The 20,336-nt window shown below is 38.3% G+C and overlaps 2 long non-coding RNA genes across 4 annotated transcripts; one reads left to right on the forward strand and one right to left on the reverse strand.

Annotated features, from left to right (window-relative positions):
• Positions 1-1,884: 1,884 nt before the first annotated feature.
• Positions 1,885-4,727, reverse strand: LOC120793417. 3 transcript variants are annotated; one of them, XR_005707976.1, is made up of 4 exons: positions 4,602-4,727; positions 4,377-4,482; positions 3,157-3,227; positions 1,885-2,251 (listed from the first exon to the last, which is right to left on the reverse strand). It is a non-coding gene; the product is annotated as an uncharacterized LOC120793417 (long non-coding RNA). The 3 variants fall into 3 exon arrangements; XR_005707977.1 differs by having other exon boundaries at positions 1,885-2,051; positions 2,187-2,251; positions 4,377-4,727; XR_005707975.1 differs by having other exon boundaries at positions 4,377-4,727.
• LOC120793418 lies at positions 4,590-5,393 on the forward strand. The gene is made up of 3 exons (XR_005707978.1): positions 4,590-4,733; positions 4,974-5,060; positions 5,291-5,393. It is a non-coding gene; the product is annotated as an uncharacterized LOC120793418 (long non-coding RNA).
• Positions 5,394-20,336: the final 14,943 nt, after the last annotated feature.

A 20,336-nucleotide genomic window follows, 5' to 3' on the forward strand; every position in this document is an offset into this window, starting at 1 on the left:
GCTGATTCTTACCAGTGTCAGTCATCCATAGCTGCTGTGGGATGTATGAGGGCCTTCCCTTTTTGTTGATTAAACTCCCGTAGCCATCTCAAAGGCAACAGGACTGCTTGGTTTTTGCTTGCTCCATTTGAAGCAAAGATGAAGGCATAATCGCACGATTACACACAAGTTAATCCAATCCGGATAGATTATATCTCGTGCAACCAGCACCAGACTATTACAATAACAAACTTCTTGGCTTTCATACACAGCAAAAGAATTACTATAAATTGGTAGGTTACAGTGCAAATCATGACCAAACCCCACTGCGTATCCTTGCCAAATACACCAGTCTGCCAGTGATCAGGTCTCCCACAAGTAGTGCCTGAGGCATGGCGTTTTTATTTATAATAGAGAAAGGCCTATAGCTGTGACCAATATCACTGTGGTAGTGAAGAAGTATGATGGCTTGGGATAAATCTGATGGTGGCAGAACAAGAAATACATGCCCGTGCATAAAACTGTAATTTTACCTATTTAACTGCAAATAGATAAAACGTATGACTTTAGTCAGGATTATGGGGAGTTTTCAGTTTAGGCCTGTACAAACATGTAAGGTGCGTAAACAAGTCATTTTGTTCACTCAGTATTGGTAACTGAAATTATTATGTGCATTTCAGTGTCACCAAGTATGAGTAACTGAATGAAATTATTTGCATCTCCAAAAATCTCTTTGTCACGCTGAAGTGAGCTTGCGTTGTGAGCTATCGCCTCCTCCTGTGCCTCGATTCACGAAAATAGAGTCCGTAGTGTTAACATAACATCACTGTGCACTCATATACATAGTAGCACGTTTCCTAGTAAAAGTTAAAATTATTTCAATTAAATATTCATAGTCAATTATGTCATTGATGCTTATAACAATGAGATTCATTCACCCCTCTCTCACCCTGCAGTCCACTTACTACCTCTACTGGTGTTTTAACCTGCTGACCCGAACTTGTACTTGTAGGTTTAAGTGCACTCAAATCATTACACATTAATTTTTTCAAAATTTTAAATACTCATAACAGCATAGCATTTAGTAATAATTTCACAGAACCATCTGAAACCTATAGTAGAGGCACCTGAGCCACTAAGCAAAGCATTAAGAGCAACTCTTCTATGTCTATTAGCAGGCTCAACTCTAAAAGCCGGCTGTTTCCAAGACAACCCATGAAGGTAAGACACTTGATCCACAACTAGAGCAGAAAACTTACTCTAGTCCAGAGGTTTTTAGGGTTATCATGTTCAGGATCCCCAGGCTGATTTTCGTGACTCCATAGACTCCCATTATTAGTGATTACGCCTGAAGAACCCTTTAAAAGGTGTGTTGATTTGTGTTAAGTATTATAGTGTTTGTCATACTTGAACACAAACAGATTCAAAATGGTAAGATTAAAGGATGTTAAAATAATCACACATACATGTTTTGTATCGTGACAATTATTTCTAGTAAATTAATTAATAATGAAACTAAACAACTCCTCATGTTGTTGAGGACTTTCTCAATGCTCCTCAAGGATCCCTGGGGGTCCTCTACTTTGAAAACCACTGCCCTAGTCTAGCAGTCATAGTGGCTGGATTAAAAACACTCACTGGACAGAGGGGGGTATAGCTCAGTGGTAGAGCATTTGACTGCATGACTACAGTGATTTTCAGGACATTAAAAAAGGCTCCAAATCAATATTTTTTTTCCAGCAAATGTGGCTAGCAATACAGAAAAATGCATCAAAAAAGCCAAAAAGCCCATATTTACCAGCACTTTCCATACTGTATGTCAATATTCCAACCCTGCACATGTATCAATTAGAGTGCTGTAAATGATGTACCCATCATGTTAAATAATACAGAAGTGTGCACTTTGTCCATTATATCAATGATAGAAACTTGTTATAGCAGTACTGAATGACATATCAATTCTGCAGGCTAACAAAAGTTTATTATCTTTATGTAGTTGAAAGTCAGTTTTGAGCAGTCAATGTGCCTTGTTATGGGAAGATTCAGTTACATATAATTTTTGCTCGACAGGCCTGAAACAATCCTAAGACAAGGGGACACACAGTTATTCTTACGTAACAAAATTAAAAAGGGTTATGTGTGAGGGATTTAACTGCTTTGTTTAATTGCTAGACTTGTTATGGCAAGACTGATTCGCACATTATTACCTGTGTTAACAGACGCCACGTCCACCTCGAGACAGGCGGGCTTCAGGCTCCACAGCCAGGCCAACCTAGCAGGGTAAGACCACAATCAGTCCCATTTCTCTTTTTCCCCCTTCTCTGCAACTTTAAAATGAAATGATGTAACGTTCACAAACAGTGGATTCATGGGATGGTCCAAGAGGCTCCCACTTTCGGGTTTGCAAAAGTTTAATGTAAAAAATCCAGTTGGATTCATGTGCTTCTGAATGGAGGCAGAAACCTTGTTGTCTGCTTCTTAAGCTAATAGCACAGTTTGCTCTAGGTAACAAGTGTTGGTTTTTCCTTTGGTTTACAAAAGCAACCACAGCAGAGAGGAAAGCTACATTGGAGGACTGCTATATTTTAAAATTTTAACTGTGGCTCACTGAGGTTTTATCAGATCATATTTCTTGTCATTCACAGAAAACTGGCTGTGGGCGGCTATGTTGAAACATCAAAACTAGGAAAATTCATGTTACATCTAGAATACCAATTTACCTGACCTGTTTGTAGTACTTGGTAGCGTGTTCATGTTCATTTCCTGCAGGGAAACTGGAGCCGGTAACACATTAACAGAGCATTAGCCAAGCCCAGGGAATAAAGTGTTGCCAAAAATTATCTCCAAAATATTGCAAAAATGTATTAAATACCACTGATACACTTAACCATGATTTGTTGTTTCATTATCTTCCTCAAGAGCCAGGATGTGGCCAACTGGGCAGTTAGTTCCTGCTCAAAGCACACGGAGTTTTTAAATGGGATGGGAAAATTCCTAGAATATTTCTGTGTAATAATGTAAATATCAATTTGCCCTACCATTGTATTACTGTTTTTATATCAGCGACTGAAAAAGCTATACTGGAGGCCCTGAGTGAGGTCCAGCTCCAGTTTCAGCACCTATCAGCCATTGTTGAAAATCTATAGGCAGGAAGGGACAGGAGGCTGCAGTTCCCACCTGAGGGGGAGGACACTGATGTAGAGCTTCCTCTTCAGTTACTTCAAGAATTAGATGAGCTTGAGGAGAAGCTGAAAAACACATCCATAAAAAACAAGATGGTGATGAATTCAATATGTATTGAGAGCAACAGCCTCTTTCATAATCTCTCTCATGTCACTTCCTCTATACTGCATTAATCAACACTTTGTATTTTTACATGTCTTAACTTGATGATTGCTTGCAGTGTTTCCTCTGGAACCAAGAAATTATACTATACAGCAGTTGTCAGATAGATAACACACATCGCCAAAAGAACAGCAGCGGGGGCGTATCAACAAATTCCCCACACAGCCTACAACAAGTGTAATGTCTACCAAGTACCACACACAGCAAGTTCACCTCACAGTTTGTTCATGTCGGCAGCAAGTTGATGTGTCTGCTAAATAAACGGTGGAAAACCCCCTCATTTGAGCCTTAAATCAGTCCACTTTAACCCAGTCATCTTAACCGCAGATTGGGGTGTCAAAACACCAGGGTAAGTGATTGCCTCAAGTTTGTCTCTACATTGAAGCCAAAAAGAATGATGTCAAAACCAACAGAAATAACACCTCCTCAATACCATCACTGCCAACAGTGTCCTCCGAGCTAACTGTGTACCATTTATCTGTAGGGCTCTGCTGAGGCACATGAATAGTTCTGCAAATACATTATGAAGGAATTAGAAATATAAAAAAAATTGGATATATAAGAACGTGCTTTCATATGTGCAACTTGCCTACATTGCAGTGTTGCAGCTTCGATTGATGACATCAAAATACACCTCTCACCCTGATTATAATAAATTTCGTTTTAGTCACAGAGGTCAGAGCTATCATTGGGCGGGGAGCAAACAGCCAAAACAGAAGAAGAAGAAGAAGAAGAAGAAGAAGAAGAAGAAGAAGAAGAAAAATAGTGTGGAGCATTTTCCACAAAGTGCTGGATCCAAGGAGTGAAGGATGCAATAAAAGATATAAGACCTGAGAACGCACTTTAAACACTAACGTATAATTTAGTTCATGAACTACTAACATATACCTTCTAACTTAACGATAACGTCAAGCTAATGTTACCTGCCACGTGAAATTAGCTGTTTCGCTAGCTTAACATTTGCATGTGAAACCTACAAAACGCAAATGTTAACTTCGGTTGCAAGTTTTAGGTAAATTAACACAATTTTCGAATGGATTTACAATAATTACCTGACTCCAGGAATTCAAGTTGACCGCGTGTCCACGTATCCAGTCCATCACAGGAAAGGAAATCAAATAAGCGAAAATGGCTTCTTCCGCTGTTTGTACAGTGGTACTGCATAAACCAAGAATAAAAAAAAGATATACTAACATAACATCACATTCTGAAACTGTGCTAATATTTAGGTTGCTGATGCCTGGCATTGCAGTTAAAATTGACCCTAAAATCATTACATTCACACCATCAGCTGTGCGCAATGGGACCCTGACGTGCTCAGAGGGAGAGGCAGACAAGCTCTGCCAGGAGTGGCTCCGTCCGGCCAGTGACACACTGCACCCCAGGAGGCAATGATTTCTTCGGTTACTGTTGAGTATTTAGTCCCGTTGGACAGTCTTTGTCAGTTTATTTATTTATAATTTTTATATTTATTTTTGATTGATTGATTAAAAATAATACCGTTTGATTCATTTAGCATATGTATTTCGTTTGTTGGTTGTTCGTTGTTGAATACATTTTAAGAACTGATCTGCTTTTTATATGTCAACTCTCGCAATCCATTTAAGCATGTAATCAATTAAGGCGCGCTACGGTTCAAATATACGTAGGCAACGCGTGGGATTGACAACATGCCCCCGTTGAGAAAGGAGATCGCGCCGAGAGCGGTGAGTGAGCGACGTCCACACGTCCTGCCGGTGAGCGCACGATCTCTGGAACAAATACCATTCATTTAAACTAATAATTTACAAATCATTGAATACATCATCCAAACATTCACAGTGTAGGCTGGGAAAACTATGTGAACAAACAGGTTAGAGTAAACCCAAGGGGTTGCTTACTTTTTCTCACCAGCACTTTGAGTGTTTGATGGCTGTGTCCAATATAGACACGAAAGATTATAATCATTTGCGTGTTGTTATTTCAGGCACATCCTGTTCGTCTATACTAATGACTTAGGTGAAGATCAGATCACTTTTTATGAGCAATCAGGTACCAGGTAATTCCAACTACTTTTTCTTGCTACTGTATATATTGAAAATTAACAGGACCATGACTTAAATAAAAATAGTACTGTAAGGTGCTTATCATTATCATAATAAAAGTTTATTTTATTGTGTGTGTGTGTGTGTGTGTGTGTGAGAGAGAGAGAGAATTCTGTGAAGTCATTATGATGTGACATTCAAAGTTCTAATTATTATGACCAATGATATTCACTAGAGAATATATCCCTCCACATACAGCACGAACCAACTGGCAGACGCACAGTGGATCTGGCTGGATTGGAGATACATCTTTGAGTTTTTACTAGTTACTTAAGTTTTTTCTTTCTGTGATAGCTCTGACTTCTCAAAACAGAAAAATTTCCATCGCTTGTGGAAGAGGAAGAATACGTCTTTTTTGTATGTCATGACTGTCATTTGATGACTGATATAGTTTTTGCAAATCAGATTGGTAAGGTTGTGCCGCAGGTAGAGGTGGCTGCTCTGGAAAGTGAATTCAGAAAACGTTGCTGTAAAATCCTTGATATAACATCTAAAAGGTAAGGATCAATGTGCTGGATAAGAGATTTCATTTGGACTGTCACTGTACTATTACTGACTTTAATGTCAAGTGATGGTGTGTGTCCAGAAGGGCACTGGTGTAGGTTTTGTGTTGCGTTGAGCTGCAATGGTCTCTGTTTCCTCATCTTGCCACTCTCACCTTTTTCTGTCTCACACAACCAACACACACACACACACACACACACACACAGACACACACACACACTGTATACTCAGTTTCTCATGATCTCTTTTTGTATGTCTCACACAATGACTCGCTCTCTCTCTCTGTTAACATGGTTGAAGCATCAAATATTTTTTTCTTTTTAGGGTTTGACATAGTGAGAGATCATTTGCTGACATTTAAGAAATCTATGTTTAATCCTTAAATTCATGTCATTCACTCAAAATGTCAGATGTTGTTTTTGTGCTTCCTCTGCACTGCACAGGCTTTAAATTATACATTTTCCTTCTTTCTCTGTCTTTCGCCCTCTGCTCAGAGACCATGTTCCGTGTCTTTGTGTATACCCTAATGCATAGTCCCTTTTGTCTTGCTCACTTGGAAGGATTTGTCCTTCCCACATAAAAACAAATTTCAGGGACTGCTTTTGTTCACCAGTGTAACATTGCAAAAATCTAGCACATTCTGCCTCAAAAAGATGCAGAAAGATTGGTCCAAATATTTGCTACTTCTAGACTGGACTATTGCAATGCCTTATTATCAGGATGTCCCAATAACTCTGTGAAAAGCCTGCAGTTGAACCAAAATGCTGCAGCACGAGTACTCACAGGAACCAGAAAAAGAGATCATATTTCTCCTGTGTTAGCGTCTCTGCATTGGCTACCTGTAAAGTCCAGAGTAAATTTTAAAGTCCTTCTCCCCACCTACAAAGCTCTTAATGGTCGGGCATCGTCTTATCCTAAAGAGCTCATAGTACACTATTACTCCACGAGAACACTGCTCTCCCAGATTGCAAGCTTTCTTATGGTTCCTGTAGATTCCAAAGTTAGAATCGGAGGCGGAGCCTATAGCTATGAGGCTCCTCTACTGAAGTTATTTTTCCTTCTGCAGAGGAACTTTCTTCCTGTTTGGGTCTGGGAGGCAGACACCGTCTCCACATTTCAGAGTAGGTTTAGGCTTGCCTCGAACCATCCCCTAGTTATGGTGCTATAGGCATAGACCCCAGGGGGACTTCTCATGATGCAGTGAGCTCCTCTCTCCTCCTCTCCCTCTCCATCTGTACCCATTCATATCCAATTAATGCTTGTTACTAACTTGGCTTCTTTTTCTCCCATAGTTTTGGGCTTTCTTGTCTCTCTCCCCCTTCCTTCTGTTGCTTCTTGCAGGTATTCTGCCTCCGGAGCTGTAGAGTCTGGAACTGTGATTCAAAGCCACCCATGTCATGAAATGACAGTGACAAAAGATCACTAGGTAATAAGATAATTGTGTTATTGTTCTCAATTATAATTGGTTTCATTCAATGTGATACTTTTTCCATTCGTTATTGATTCAGTGTACAAAGAATGACAACCCTCCACCGCCCCAAACCCAAATACAGGTCAGATAGTGTGGATGTTCTTTTAAGATACATTAGCTCCATTGTCACGTCTTGATTATTTCTCTCTGAAGCAGCTATTGTAGTATAGCATGACTCATATCTTCACCTGGTCAAGATCCCTGACATAGTGTGATTTCATGGTGAGAAGATCCAGTTAATCTTATGATACCTCTAATTCCTGTCGGTGTCAAATATATAGGGCTATGCCCGACAAAAGATTTTCCTAGTCGACTAGTAGTCGTTAGTTTAAGCCATTGGTCAACTAACGTGGGGTCAACTATTAGGGGGAATCCCTACAAATAAATATAGTTTTCTGTCTTTGAAATAATTAAGACAGTTATAAGACAGCCACACACCTCTCAGTTGACCATATACCTCTCAGATTTCTCCAAAGGAAGTTCCATCTATTTTCTGTCTCTCTCAGACAAAACTGATCTGATAATGAGAGGGTCTAGTTAATCTAACATGAGAAGAAAAACATCACCATGAAAAAGAGATTTTTCCCTTTGGGCTGAACAGTTGGAAGACTCTTCAGCTGCTTAATGCTCCACTATGTTCACTAGCTATATGCTAACTTTGTCTGTCTGCCGTTTATGAGCTGGGTGGTTTGTGTACAGTGTCTTTTTAGAGCTTTTTAGCAAAAAACATCTTCCTGCTGTGCCTGAAAATGACGCAGATAAAAATGAGAGTGAATCAAAACAGCTAAGTTACAGGCTATAAAACCAAACAAGAGGATAAAAAGCTAAAGATAGTGACAGAAGCTATAATGCTACATGTAGTCTAATCCATTATAAATATAAAAATCTTTTTTTATAGCAGGTCTTAAGAAGTCTTGGTTTTTCTTTCGGACCCTCTGTTTTCAAGTTCTATCAGTGTAATAGGTCTGTGGCTCAAAGTATGTTGTTTTTTTTTCTCATGCATATTAGATTCTAGGTGTTCAATGATTGTCCAGCCACCTGCATGTGTACTGCTCACTAAAAGAGTCACTGTCAGTCTGGCAGGGCGACCCCATGGCATCGGGGTTCCTACACTGTTTCATATAACACAGTGGGAGTTTGTGATAGCTGTTAATAGATAAAGCTTTCTTTTTAACATCAACTGTTTCACTCGTCTCTGTTGATAAAATGAAAACAATGCTTCCCATTGATCTAATATAACTAGTAGCATAACTCCATAACATGCCATCACATACACTATATATGTTTATTTATTCAAACCACAACGCTGTCAGATTTTTTGAGTAAATACCATTTGATTTCTGGCTTTGTGCTCTTACAGTTTTCGTCCGTGTCCTAGGCCGAACAGAAAGGACTCTCTTTCGGCCTTCAGGTAATGTTTATACATTATCCGTGTCTTTTCTGCCCCCATTCCTTCCCATGATCCTGGGTTTATTGTATACAAATGTGGTGTTGAGAAGAAAGGCAGCTGATGGGATGTATACTGCCGCCATCAGCTGCCTCTGAAATGGTAATTTTCTGATACCAGATGATGACCTGTGTATAGCCAGAAATCCCAGGCCTTATTGGATAATGGACAGGGAGAGAATCGATCCATCAAAATCCAGTGGCAGACTCAATGCAGTCATAGAAGAGAGCAGCCTTTCAGGGTGGTGTATCGCATAGACAATTGGAAGTGCATGTTATTTCAGTTAGTGTGAATTTAGTTTTGCATCTTCATCCTCTCCATGACTCTTTTTTTACCATTCCACATTAGTAAAGAATCAGCTCTGATCTGTGGATATACTGTGAAAATTCTTTTCTTAGATTCGGTATGTATGCTTTCAACAGCAGACAGCTCTTCACTATTTTGCCGTTATGAGGACAATGTGTCTAGGTGAGTGTGGGTGTACATGTCTAGCAGTGAATGTAACTCATCTTCTGTTCTTTGTTTTCCTGTGCTTCTGCGTGGCATATGGCCTGATAGACAAATGTGGTGTATGCACTGTATGCTAGACAGGTAGCTCTGTGTTTTCGTCATTCAAATTCTTATCTTAATTGCTTTACATTGCTTTGATGGCTTAAGGGTGGCTAGCTAGTGAACCTGAAAAACCAACTCAAAGTGACCGGCTCTTTTTTTCATTGCTTCTCTCTCTCTGGTCTTTTGCCAGACAATAAAGCAATCAACCCCCCCAACCCAACACACACACACACACACACACACACACACACACACACACACACACACACACACACACACCTTTAGCAATTACTCAAACTAATTAACAATCTGGCAATTGGAATAATTGCCTCTAGTAAAGCATAGAGGCACGCTTGAGTGTCAGTTATGTCCTAGTTTTGCGCTCATAATTGTGACTGTCTGGCTAGTTTTCTTTTAGTGTTTGACCATAAATGTAGCTTTAACCTCTACGCAACACTGCAGGAGCTCTGTCTCCTCATTACTCCTGTAATAAAAGATTTGTTTGCCACTTAGGGAAAATGCAAATATGCTGTAAATACAAAACTGACATCACATTTTAAGTTGACATGGTAAACTTGTTAGAAAACATTTGCCAATTACACATCCAGCAGATACGGAGCAAGATTAGCATTTACTTACTAGTTGTGTCCCTGGCAACCTGACAATGTCCAATATTCACTTTCCTTTTAGCTTTCTTTTTGGTCTCTAGCGTCTCCTGAGGGAAATATCTGGATCTTGAGTTGTTAAATATTCCACAATGTTACCTGGTGCCAACTTACTGTTAACTGTTTGGTGCTGGGCAGGCAGTGTAAAGTGGATTTTTAGAACTTTTTTTTCGCTGAAAACGTCTGCTGTGGATGGAAACAAAGTTGATGAGAGCAGCGAGAGTGAGCCAAAAGAATTTTGCGTTTGTATGGTGATCCTACATGGATGTGACAGGAGGAAATTTAAGGAGACCTGTGATCCTGCCAGTGACTGTCTATGTCTCTCCTCGTCTCTCGGCTGGCCCCATTCAAATAGGATGTAATATAATATAAATAAGCCAGGATGAGAGTCTCCTCATGAGATTACAGTGGGAGCAGCCAGGGCCAGTAAGCCAAGCAGGCACTGACTGGAACAGGAGGCAGGACAAAGGAACAAGCAGGCCCGAACACAAAGACAAATCAGGCATGAAAGGGAGGGCCACCCCAGCCAACATTATTTGCCACAGTAATTGGTTGTTTTTGTCTCCATCAAATGTGGGGGCCTTTTAATGAATAGATTGGAGATAAAACAGAAATAAGGACATCTTGGCTTGTGGAGGCAGACAACTGATAAGAGACTGCACTGCATCCAGAGTTTTTTTTTTTTTTTTTTTTTTTTTTTTTTGAATGCCTTCATTATGTAACCTCATTTCACTCAGGAGAGGTTAATATAAGCATACAGAAGCTGTTTAATGTTCTGGCCTGGCACCAGTGGAATGTCCCTTGAAGTTTTTGGGGTGTTCCTTTTGAATACAGAAATATTCACTGATTTTTTTTTTTTTTTTTTGTGAATTTTCAATGTCACGTTGCGTTTGTGGTTCAAGCTCGTAGACATTATTTGACACGTTGTTCGGTGGTTAATTCTTATTTTGAGGTAATTGCTTCTGAAGGCCGGGTCATAGGGATTTCATTAGTTCCCTTGCCCCTGTCCCCCAGCAAACATTTTACCTGGACTCATTAAGCATCAGACATGACACATCAGAGAGACTGTTCTGACAGCTTTTAGGCTGTTACTATGCCAAGGTCTGAATAACCTCTCTGAATAACCTGCCAAAGCTGAGAGGTACTTTTCTCACATGTCCTAAAAATTTTCTCTCCTTTTCGTGGTGCATATTTAATCTATGAGCTGAGTATTTAGTCCAGGCAAGAAATGTGGGGACAGGGTTGCTTGTGCAGGACTATGCAGCAAAGTCAAACGTTGAAAATGTATTTATCTCTCAAGAGCTTGAGTTCAAACCTATTAAGAATTTCTTTTGGGCCTCTTTAATAAAGATGTAAAGGTTTCAAACTAGTCTAAAATCGGAGCTCTGGGGCTACTCCATTTCTCGTGAAATATAAATTTGAGCTTTCTCCATGTTTTATATGAGCTTGGACATACAATTTTTTTTATAAAATTCAAGTGCTATGGTGCACTAATATATTTTCTCTTGTATTTTGTAAAATGAACAAGTCCATGGAAATATCTTGACTTTAAAGGTTATTTGGCAGACTTGTTCAGGGGCAACTTTGACATGCATTGTCTGAATTTCAAATTAACTACATTTGAATTTTAGTTCGGTTTTTGTTTTGTTTTTTTATTTTATTTTTAACACAGACGGGGACAGACAATAAAAGAACAGAGTAATATAAGGCTATGATTCAGTGTATGATGGAAGCCCTCCTGCAGGTGTTTTGTCCTTTTAAAGACTGTCCTACAGACTGTGCCCTGCAAAGATTTTGAATGGTTTTAAAGTGTCTGAAGGTCTCTGAAATGGTCCATGTGTTTTCAAAGAGTCTTGAAAAGGGATGCGAGCCGACACTTGCCGAAAAAGAAATGGTTAAATTTCCCTTTGCCTGTATGCCTATATGCACCACTAACTGCATTTCTGCAATGTTGCATTCAGACCTCATTCAGCCATACGCAAAACTTTGACACCCAGTGGTTTAAGATTATCTGAGTGGTAGTGGATTGGCAGAGGAGCGGAGAGGGATCTTCATCATGTTTCATTTCAGGCTCAAAGTGCCCTCTGGTGGTCTTTAGAGTAGGCGATATCCAACCAACTTCTTATTTCTTCCGCTGCTAGTCCCTCCATTAATAGCTTAGTGCTGCTCAAGCTCCCATTGTTGTTTTTGCCTGGCTGCATGATGCGCAAAGGATGTAGTATGTTTATCAGACCAAAAATATTGTGCGTCTCTGGTTTGGGAGAATGAACTTGCAAAGAAAACCTCCACTGACTCCAGATGTCGTCCTAATGTGTTCTATAACTTTATTCATATTTGTTGATCTCTTTGACCTTATCTCTATCATTTCTCTAAAAGGGCTTGATCATTTAGGCCAAAGATAAAGAGTGCCTTCACTTGTGTCACTCTTTGGCCAGTGCACTGCTCAACAGACTGTACTAATTCTTTTACATTTGAAATGTGTTTCTCAGTTGGAGCAATTGAAAATAACCGAGTGTGTATAATTTGTCAGTTAAACAGTTGGTGCACACAAATTCAGCCCACAAATCCGATGGACATTTGCACATCCTGTATTCTGTGACATGCCTCCTTATGCCGAAACATGCTGACTGATTACGCACATGTCTCATGCACACACGTACATAAACACTGTGAACTTGTAAAGCCAGCTTTTTTTTTAACACTTCAAAGGATTCGGACAAGTAACTGTCATTGAGTCTGCATAATTGGCCACCCTGGCCCATTTGCCCTAATGATCTGTCACTTTTCCTGGAATTCAGACTTGTGAATAGCACATTAGCATTTTGTTACTGCATGAATAGCATTGCTTGCTGACTTTATTGTGCATTAAACCACATTTTTACTTGAAAAAAACTCAGCTGAAGTGAATATTGCATTATTCTATGTTGTGAACACTAATTGAGTAGTTTACCGTTTTCTTGGTGGCTTCAATGACTTGAGTTAGTTTTTTTTTCTGAATAAAAAAATTTTATATGACCAATACCACAAAGCTTTTATAATACTGCCAATTAAAATGATGAAATAAGTTGCAATTTTTTTTAATGTGTTCTGTTTAATGCTGTAGAGTCAGTAAATGGAAAGAAGACTTTTGTTAAGTTGTTTTTATGTGCAAAATAAAACACTTTAATATATACTTTATATAAACACCATTTATTGTTTTTAAACTGCTTAGGAGAATAGGAATAGGATAGTTACTGTAATTTTCATTGATGTGTTTTTATGGGCTTTTTATTCAGACTGAGTTCTGATCTTAAACAACAACTGAGAGTTTTTATCTACTAACAATATGTTATCTGACTTTTAATCAGGTTTTAAGGAAAAACAGCACAAGCACACTGGCCTTAAAAGTAGTAAATTATTTTATTGATTCTTTAGACAACAAGCAACATGCTGCAGCCCTTTTTTATTGACTTATGTAAGGCTTTTGATACTGTGGGTATTGAAGTAAAGACTTATCAGTGTAGGACTGTCAAAACAAACTGTGCATTGGTTTGAAAAATATCTATCAGGCAGATCTCAGTGCATGTAGGCAGAAGGTATCACTTTTAGCCCCCCTTTAGTGTATCAAAGGGCGTGCCCCAGGGATCAGGCCTGGGACCCTTCCTATTTTAACAATCTCAATCAAAATGATTCCAACGCAAATTTCCACTTTTATGCGCACGATAGTGCTCTGCTTCTACACCACACCAGGCTCTTTGTCTGCTGCAACTAGCTTTTAATACTGTACAATGTACCTTGTGTGATTTAAAACTTGTTTTGAATGCTGATAAAGCAAAAGTCTTGATGTTTTCAAATGCAAAAACATAGCCACTAAACCTTACATTTATCACCACTTTTCAGCGCTCTGAGTCTGTATCTCAATACAAATATCGAGGAATTGTAATTGATGATTCTTTCTCTTTTACACCACACATTCAGCAACTGGTGAAAAAACTGAAGCTGAAATTGGCTTTTTATTTTAGAATCAAGTCTTTCTTTTCCGGCAAGGCCAAAAGGAGACTTGTTGCCCCCACCTTTATGTCTGTACTGGACAAGGCGATCTTATATACATGTTTGCATCTTCGCATTGCTTACACAGGCTGGATGCTGTCTACCATGGAGCACTGGGGTTCATCACAAATTTTAAAGCCCTCACTCAGCATTGCTTGTTGTATGCTTGGGTTGGATGGACTGCCTTGTCCACCTGTAGACTTAACCACTGGCATGTTCTTATTTATAAGGCTATTCAGCGTCTTTGCTCCCAAGGCTTATTCCTACTCTCCGTCCCTAAAGCCCATTCTGAATTGGGAAAAAGGGCGTTTTAAATATTCTGCTCCCTCTGCTTGGAATTAGTTGCAAAATTACCTGAATCTTAGGGAGGTTGTCTCACTGGATGCATTTAAAGTAATTTAAATGACTTGGGGCTGCGCACATCTGGTTTTTGATGTTTTGAATAATTCTTATTGTGTCTGTTTGGTCCTTAATGTTGATGACTTGTCACGAATATTCAATGAATATTTTTAATATTTTATGATTTTGTAATTCATTCTTTATTTTCATTGTAAATTGTTATATGTATTTCTACAACCCTGTTAATTGTGCTCCTGCCTGTCTTAGCCAGGATGCTCTTTCAAAAAAATACTTTTAATCTCAATGAGACTTTTACCGGTTAAATAAAATAAATAAAGATCTTTAGTGGAATAAAAGGCACGTTGTAAATGCTATTTCTGAAGCTCTGGCGCTGTTACTGTTACCTGTGTGTGTGTGTGTGTGTGTGTGTGTGTGTGTGTGTGTGTGTGTGTGTGTGTGTGTGTGTGTGTGTGTGTGTGTGTGTGTGTGTGTGTGTGTGTGTGTGTGTAAAATGAAAGAGCATCAGCACATAGATAATATGGTGTGTGAGTGCTCTCTACAGGTAATTTTAGGAACTGCAAAAGGAAGCTATGGTTTATTACTGAAGGACCAAAACTATTTTGCTTTTTAGAGATCACATTTAGGCCTTTTCCACTGCACGAATGAGCCATAACTTGAAATGTAGCCCTTTCCACAGGTAAAAAGAGAAGGTGTTCATTTAAATTCACTATTTTGAGTTCATGTTCAACAATCCCACATAGTAAAATCCGTCACTGAAGAGGAAGAACTCCCAATGACAGTAGCATCAGTAAACCAAAATGAAATAAAAATCTTGTTGCATTTTTACTTGTATAACTTAACTTTTTGTTTTCTCAACTGGAGTAAAAATTGTTTTCTGTGACTGTTGTATCTGTTTTTTCAAAAGTTGCTCAGGAACTGAATTTGAAATAAATGGGATAGGTTGCAGAAAAGTGAGTAAACCAAAAATTGAAATTCAAATACATATTGACAAAATGGCCTCCTCTCATGTCCTCTTAAGTTTTCAGACCTCGAGTAGTGGTAGGAGATGGCCTATCTTGTACACACCTGCACAGAAATATCATATAGTAAAAAGATATGCAAAATATACTTTATGTGCATATGGTTATACTGATTTGTATAGTTCTGTACCTTTTAACTCATTATTAAAGTACTTAAATCATTGAAATTCTTGATTATTGAAAATATCTTTCATGTATTAACCTCTCATTTTGTAAGCTTCATTGCTTTGAGGCCATTTAAATACATTATAATAGTAATAAGTAGTAAGTATAATTAGATTTGTTTTAACCTTCAATTTCGGTGGTTGTTTTATCCAAATTAAGGGGAAGAAATCAGAAATTGTTGGTTTTTTAGGCATCAATAGAAAAATCTGTTGGAGCGCTGTGATATTCAATATCAGCTGTGTGACAAAAATGTTCAGGAAACTGACCAAACTCAAAAAAAGTTTGCTGCATATTTGTTCATGTATAGTGCGTTTAAAACATGTCATCACATGTTTTGCCTGTTAGTAATTGGAAAAAAGCACAGACTGTGTAATTAAAAAAGAGCACAATATTATACATTTAGTGTTCCATGTATGAGTGGGAAACATCAGTAAAAACAGAAGATGAATAACTTCTCTGCCTCTCTGTGAGCACTTAGCCAATGGTTTTATATTTTAAACTTTCCTTCTCCATATGGTGATCTATTTGTAACTGTGATTATGTGTACTGTGTACAACTATTCAGCCAACTACTGCTACAAATATCAGGACACCTGCAAATGATTGAGTTTTTATGATGTTTTACATTAACTTAACATCACTGAGAGTTAAGGATGTCAAAAAACAAAGAATTAGTTGTTGACTTTTGTTGAATTCAACACCAAACCAATTGGTTGGCCAAGCTGCTAAAAATAGTCAACAGCAGGCCACGTAGGAGGGCACCGCGTGGACCAATCCAGGAGGTTGTCATCTTTTGCTAATTGCTGACTCACTGGCTCTTCGGATAATGTTTGGGGTGTAGGAGAAAGTAGGGTGCTGAGAGTTGTTCAGTGTGTTCAGTGGACTACTGTGGTGCCAGATTGTCCTGGGATGATTGGCTGGTCCACATCCGCTCTCAGATGCCCAAGGAATTTCAAAGAAACAGGAAGACTCCTGCTCTATGAATCAAAAACAAGTAAGAATTTTTGTATTTTTAAATAAACCATCCATAATCTGTTGTATCACAGATTTATTCAAATTTTTAGGCTCCATCTTTTACAATGATGATTGGGTGTAAGAGATTATTTTTAAAGATGGTAGATGTAAGAAATATCAGTTTACCTTTAGCTTATAACCAGTAAAGGCTTACTGAGTTGAATTAAACACAGGTGAACACTGCTCTTCAGCTCATCTTGGGGTCAACCATCCTTAACATCTGGTCAGGAGTAGCATATGCCGTTCTTTGTCATCAAGGAAAGCCTTGGATGTATGGCACAAAATTTGAGTCTCCTTTGTTGAGTCTTTCACTTTGTTGCTTCCCATGAGTAGGATGACGTATACAATTCTGCAGACTCGGGAGGGTCAGTTGCCTCTGCTGGATGCAGCTGACCAGGGGAAGGGCTCCAGCCTCACCTGGCACAACAAATCAAACATTACCCTTAACAGACAGTTTAAAACAACAGCCTGAGAGACAGCCGTCTTCTCTAACAAAAGTGCAAAACGGACAGAAGAAGCTGTCACTCTTATTGCAGTTGATTGGGAAGCAGCGGTACTCTGGATTATTACCATACCCCTGTTTGATATATTCATTTATACGTTACTAAAAAATGTACAACAAAGTGAGTAAATAAATAATGACCAACTCATTAATACTGGGAGGTTATTGCTTTGTTATTGCTCTGAGCTAGCCAGATGACAGTGAATCAGATTGGGATGATTTGGTACTCTGTTGTTCTTTGATATTGTGCTTTGATGCATTTTTTACTAAATACATGGCTATATCTGAAAGAGGTATGGTAATAACATTCACAAAAGTATCCTGCATATCTTTGATTTTTCTTTTTTTTTTTTTCTTTTTCTTCCTTTTTTTTTTTTTTAGCTGAACTGGACAGAGGCAAGTCAATAACTAGTACCAATGTTTTAAAAAATCTACAAGTATTTTTTATTGGTTATTTAAACCAAGCTCCTCCACAAGCAGGAGCTGGTTTTAAAGTTACTGCCTCTTAGGAGTAACTTGCTCACAGTTCTCTTCATTGCTCCTCTTTGTGGAGGAGCTGAGGCCAGAAGTCGATGGGATTGGCTTTGCAGAACTTCCTGCCTCTCTGAAATCTCCATCATAAAACCTCCTTGGCCTCTTAGCACTTACCTGTTCCCAGCTCTCTCCTCTGCTCCTTTCTGTGGAGAAGCTGATGCCAGAAGTCATGGGAGCTGAAACTTCAAAGATATTTCCCTCCATGAAGTTTTGGTGGTGTCATAACCAGAGTCATCACTCAGTCATAATCTTCATCCTCTTCATCATCATTCTCTCTGTCTTGATGAGCATCATCCTCAAGCTCTTCTTCATCAGTGGAGAGTGGGGGAATGGCCTCACCTTTATCATTCACAAAAATAGTATCAGGTTGTCTCCTTCAGTAGATATAGTTTGGGAGATTGTTACCTCCATCATTGATGGGTTTGACATGGACACGTGTACAGTGAGCCACAAATAAGTTTCTGTTGGCATGCAGTATAAAAAATGCATTTCACAAGCATCAGGACGCAATAGGGAGTAAAATGGTTGTATTCAGTTGGATTTAGGTTGTTCACGGTCAACAGTAATGTTTCTACTGCAGCAATTTGTTCCATATTTGCAGTTCCTTTTAACCTCTATTTTTTAGCCTGAAAATGTAGCTCTTTTGTAGATCAAGGAAAATGAAATTTAGCATAAAAAAAGAGTCAAAATTCTGCTGTACCGATACAGTCATACTGGGATGATAGTTGTCATGCATTTCAAAAAATCAGAGCAGAGATGACCTTTAAATTCAACTAAATATATTCATTTGTGATTTGGGATTCATTTGGGATTGGGAAAACTTCAAGGGTTTAGAGATATTAGTTAATGAATGTGGAGAGGAAAAACAGGAATTTAGAGGTTTTCTCACTTCCATTGTTGTCCTCTGACACATGGGCAGCTCTGATTAGCGGTCTTCCTTATGGACTAGAATAGAGACAAGATATTGAATTAAATAATCCACTAACACAATTTTATACAGTAGTTGGACATGGAGGCAGCCATTTTCCACAGACACCAGACAACAGCAAAAAGAAGTAAAAATTAATTACATTAGGTGGCCAGAACGACAAATCATATGAATACTAAATTTAGTTTATGTCTGCTGGATGTGAAAGAAGAAATTTTTATCGCTTGCATGTTTCACATAAATTTACAAGATGGGAATGTGGGGTTGGTTGTGTATCTAGTGGCCAACAATTGATTAAATGTGAAATAAAAAACATGAACCACTTGAGAATATATTCTTCTGCCCTGTGTCACGTCTTGTATGAGATTCTTTCATAAGAAGAAACTTTTCCTAACTATGTCCCCCAGTCCTTGAAAGGAGACTCTGAGACATCTTCCAGTTCCTCATAATGTGTCGTCCAATCCTTAACTGACAGTAATGTCTGTAACATATAAAGTTTTGGACAATTTTTTTGGACAAAACAAATTACCATACAATACAACCGTGGATCTTCATCCAGAAGTAATGGATTTTGGGGTATGTCCACAGCGCATGTACAAGTGTACCTTCATATGTCATACATTTCCAGCAGGCTGCATAATCTACCACTGGGCCCCTAGAGTCTAACCTTCAGGGGGCCAAGTAGTAACGATGGAAAATTTTGAATTGCATGAGCCTTACCATTAATTTTTTTCAGGAGTTGCTGCAGATTTCAGCCCAGTCCTGTTCATCAAATGAGACACACACATTTCTCTTTCCCCAACACATTTACAGGCTGCAGGCCCATATTCCAATGCCATTATGCAATACTTAGATGCCTCACATCCATCACCAAGAACCTCGACATTTTTACTTAACTCATCTGCTAACCTTGGGGTCGGTGGTTGCTTTATGTAAACAAATTATGAAAGTACATTTACTTTGATATATTTATTGAGATTCAAAGTTCATTCTTGACCCTGGGAACATAGTTGACAAAACAATCTCACCATGGCCAATGAAAAAGGAAAGAAAGAGTGGTCCATGATGCCTTTTTAAAAAGCTACTCCCCATTTGAATGGTCAATATGGCATCTTTCAAATTATACTGATGGCTTAACTTTTTGAGTATCACTTTCTGATAACTCAGTCTTTTTAAAAGGTTTATAAGCATTACTTAATTGTCATTTAATAATAAGTCATTTACTAATGTGTTATAGATCCTTTATAAGCCATTAAAATTAAGAACATTTGGAATGCCAGGTTGTGGAAAATTGTCCTCCAGCATGACATGTTTAGTTAATCAAGAAGACTCTTCCATTTTACTATCCACAACTTATCTTCTGGAAAAGGGCTGCAGAACATCTGTATCCAAATCCATTTATACACAACTTATTAACATTTGTGATGACAAAATTAATGGATCACTATAAAAATCCTTCATTAATGATTTTGTTAACAGTTATGTTTATTAATGATTTACTGATGTTTTTTATCTGCAGACTTGATGGCTAATTAGAAATTGAGAAAGTTGTCACCCTTTAATAATGACTTTAACATTTCTAATTGCAAACACGATGCCTTATCAGAAAGTGAGAGAAAAAATTATTATTTATTAGGCATTTAATAATGCCTATAAACCCTTTATTAAGGGTGATTTATTAGAAAGTTAAACTCAAACTGAAATAAACTGGATAAAAGATGAGAAAGATCAAAATTATT

This window comes from Xiphias gladius, chromosome 8 (assembly GCF_016859285.1).
Source record: "Xiphias gladius isolate SHS-SW01 ecotype Sanya breed wild chromosome 8, ASM1685928v1, whole genome shotgun sequence".
NCBI lineage: Eukaryota > Metazoa > Chordata > Actinopteri > Istiophoriformes > Xiphiidae > Xiphias > Xiphias gladius.